Source organism: Protopterus annectens, chromosome 7.part0 (assembly GCF_019279795.1).
Source record: "Protopterus annectens isolate FY-2018-M chromosome 7.part0, PAN1.0, whole genome shotgun sequence".
Taxonomy (NCBI): domain Eukaryota; kingdom Metazoa; phylum Chordata; order Ceratodontiformes; family Protopteridae; genus Protopterus; species Protopterus annectens.
This window is the reverse complement of record NC_056739.1, coordinates 1,637,860,600-1,637,863,850: the sequence shown is the minus strand read 5'-3', so window position 1 is coordinate 1,637,863,850 and position 3,251 is coordinate 1,637,860,600. Positions and strand designations below refer to the sequence as shown.

General features: G+C 55.6%; 2 non-coding genes across 2 annotated transcripts in view; both read left to right on the top strand.

Moving 5' to 3' along the window:
- The first annotated feature begins 1,050 nt into the window (after nt 1-1,050).
- On the top strand, nt 1,051-1,204 carry LOC122807382. The gene has a single exon (XR_006365683.1). It is a non-coding gene; the product is annotated as a 5.8S ribosomal RNA (ribosomal RNA).
- Nucleotides 1,205-1,589: 385 nt separating this feature from the next.
- The window catches only part of LOC122807373, a 3,921-nt gene continuing 2,259 nt past the window's right edge, over nt 1,590-3,251 (top strand). The window contains exon 1 of the ribosomal RNA XR_006365677.1: nt 1,590-3,251. This exon is cut by the window's right edge and continues 2,259 nt beyond it. This is a non-coding gene — a ribosomal RNA (28S ribosomal RNA).

Below are 3,251 nucleotides of genomic sequence, written 5' to 3'. Positions count from 1 at the left end.
GAATGAGACTCTGCCATGCTAACTAGTTATGCAGCCCCGTACAGTCGTCTCCAACTTCTTAGACGGACAAGTGGCTTTCAGCAACATGAGATTGAGCAATAACAGGTCTGTGATACCCTTAGATGTCTGGGGCTGCACGCATGCTACACTAAATGGATTAGCGTGTGTCTACTCTTGGCCAAAAGGTCCAGGAAATCCACTGAACCCCATTTGTGATAGGGACCGGAGATTGCAATTATTCCCCATGAATGAGGAATTCCCAGTAAGTACGGGTCATAAGCTTGTGTTGATTAAGTCACTGCCCTTTGTACACACTGCCCGTCACTACTACTGATTGGCTGGTTTAGTGAGGTCCTTGGATCGGCCCCTCTGGAGTCAGTCACAGCCCCGGCAGTGTGCCAGGAAGACGATCAAACTTCACTATCTAGAGGAAGTAAAAGTCGTAACAAGGTTTCCGTAGGTGAAACAGCGGAAGGATCATTAATGCCAAAGGTCCTGGGCTGGCACCGTCCCCCGGGTACCAGGGCCTCTCCTTGCTCCACTGCCCTGACCCTCTACATCTCTCTCTGCATCTCTCTCTTACTCCTGTCTCTCTGCGCGCCCCAGTGGAGGCCAGTTGGACTGAGTCTGTGGCTCCAGGGGGTACAGAAGGAGGTAGAGGGGAGGGAGTGAGAGCAAGGAGTGGCATCTGTCCCCCCTCACCTCATGGTGGCAGGAGGGAGATGGTCCGTCCATGCAGTGGGAGGTGCAGGTGCTCTTCTGCTGCCACAAGGGGATGGTGGCGGAGGGCAGTCAGCCACGCACCTTGAAGGTGTCTGGCTCCCTGTCTGGTAGGGGTAGGGAGAGGGTGCCATCCCTCTGGGCATGCGGGGCCACCCCGGGGTTGGCACACTGGAGTCCACTACCCTCGATGTCAGTAGCGGGTACCTGTGGAAGATGACCTGCTCCGCACAGGGCATCGGATCAAAGACCTAGAGGAAACCCTGCGTGCTCATCTAGAGGTGAGATGCCGTGTGGGCAGCGGTGCCCCCGGTGAATGAGAACCTGTATGATGCTGACCAGTGGATCACTTGACTCATGCATAGATGAAGAACGCAGCTAGCTGTGAGAACTAATGTGAATTTCAGGCCACATTGATCATCGACACTTCGAACGCACTTTGTGGCCCTGGGTTATCCTCAGGGCTATGCCTGTCTGAGGGTTGTCATGCCTTCCATCACCCCAGGGGTGTCTGGCCCCCATTGAGGGAGCGGCCAGGGAGTTGAAGGAGCCTGCTGCGGGCCTCCCCATCCCCCAGGGAGAAACATGGACAGAGGAGGTGAGTCCCCCGCTGCCCCAAGCTGGGAAGCCCATCCGAGGATGGGAGGGAGCAGGCACACATCCAGCCTGACCTCGGAGGCTGTCAGTGGTACTGCCATTGCCTGCCCTCCCAGGTCAGAGCCTGATGCCCACCTGCCTTTTCCCGCATGCCGGGGCCATGTCGGCTGTCCTCCTCTGCTATCCTGGATTCCAGTGGCAGGGAGCGGGTGTGCAGGGGCCCAGGGAGGATGGGTAGTCCTGCCACCCCCCCTGCAACTGCACTCAAAATATGACTTCAGATCAGACGTGGCAACTTGCTGAATTTAAACATATTACTAAGCAGAGGAAAAGAAACTAACCAGGATTCCCTCAGTAACGGCAAGTGAAGAGCCCACTGCTGAATCGCCAGCCGTGTGATGGGCGCAGGGAAATGTGGCGTATGGAAATCCATCTCCCCGGTGCTGCTCACAGGGCCCAAGTCCTTGAGATTCAGGCTCAGCCCGTGGATGGTGAGGCCGGTGGCGACCCCGGCGCATCGGGATCAAGTCTTTCTGGAGTTGGGTTGTTTATGAATGCAGCCCAAGGCAGGTGGTAAACTCCATCTAAGGCTAAACACCATCATGAGACTGATAGCGGACGAGTACCATAAGGGAAAGTTGAAAAGAACTTTGAAGAGAGAGTTCAAGAGGGAGTTAAACCATTCAGAGGTAAACAGGAGGGTCTGCGCGATCTGCCCAGAGGATTCAACCCAGCAGCCGGGATGGCTGCCCGGGTGAGGCAGATCCCTCTCCCCCTTTGGTGGGGTGGGGCACCATCCCCGGGCATACCGGCTGCAATCGGGCACACTTCCTTTGAGGTGGTGCATCGTGACCGGCACCTGGTCAGCTGGGAAGGCCACACAGAAGGTGGCTCCCCTCCCTGGAGGGGAGCATTACAGCCTGTGGCATCAGCCCTCGCTGTGCCCTGGGGTCATGGGAGACAACCACTGCTGCAGCCTCCCTTGTGGCAGGAGCCGGTGGGACTGTCAACTGGGCTGGACTGCCATCAGGGTGGCCCAACCGCATCCCGCTGCCAAGCTCACCTCATGTGCCCAGGGTCCGCGGTAACATTGGTGAATCACTCGTCCCATCTTGAAACACGGACCAAGGAATCTAACAGGTGCACAAGTCCGATGGTGGGCAGGAGACCCCATGGTGCAATGAAAGTGAGGGCCATCAAATGCCAGCTGAGGCAGGATCCCGTCTCACCCATCTCGTCAGGGTGGTGAAGCGTGAGTGCACCTGGTGGGACCCGAAAGATAATGTACTATGCCTGGGCAGGGCGAAGCCAGAAGAAACTCTGGTGGAGGTCCGTAGCAGTCCTGACATGCAAATAGGTCATCTTACCTGGGTATAGGGGTGAAAGACTAATCGAACCATCCATTAACTGGTTCCTTCTGAAGTTTCTCTCAGGATAGCTTTCGCTCGGCGGATGCAGTTTTATTTGGTAAAGTGAATGATTAAAGGTCTTTGGGCCTAAAGGATCTCAACCTATTCTCAAATTTTAAATAGGTAAGAAGTCCTACTCATTGGCTTGGAGCTGGGCGTGGAATGCGAGCACCCAGTGGGCTACTTTCAGCAAGCAGAACTGGCGCTGCAAGATGAACCAAACACCGGATTAAGGTGCCTGATGTCGATGCTCAGCAGACCCCAGAAAAGGTGTTGGTTGATATAAACAGTAGAATGGTGGCCATGGAAGTCAGAATCTGCTATGGAGTATGTAACAACTCACCTGCCAAATCAACTAGCCCTGAAAATGGTTGGCGCTGGAGAATTGGGCCCATACCCGGCCATCACTGGGAGCCAAGGGAGGTAAGCCACAACAAGTAGGAAGGCCGCTGCAGTTATACGGAAGCCCAGGGTGAGGGTCTGGGTGGAGCCACTGTGGGTGCAGATCTTGGTGGTAGTAGCAAA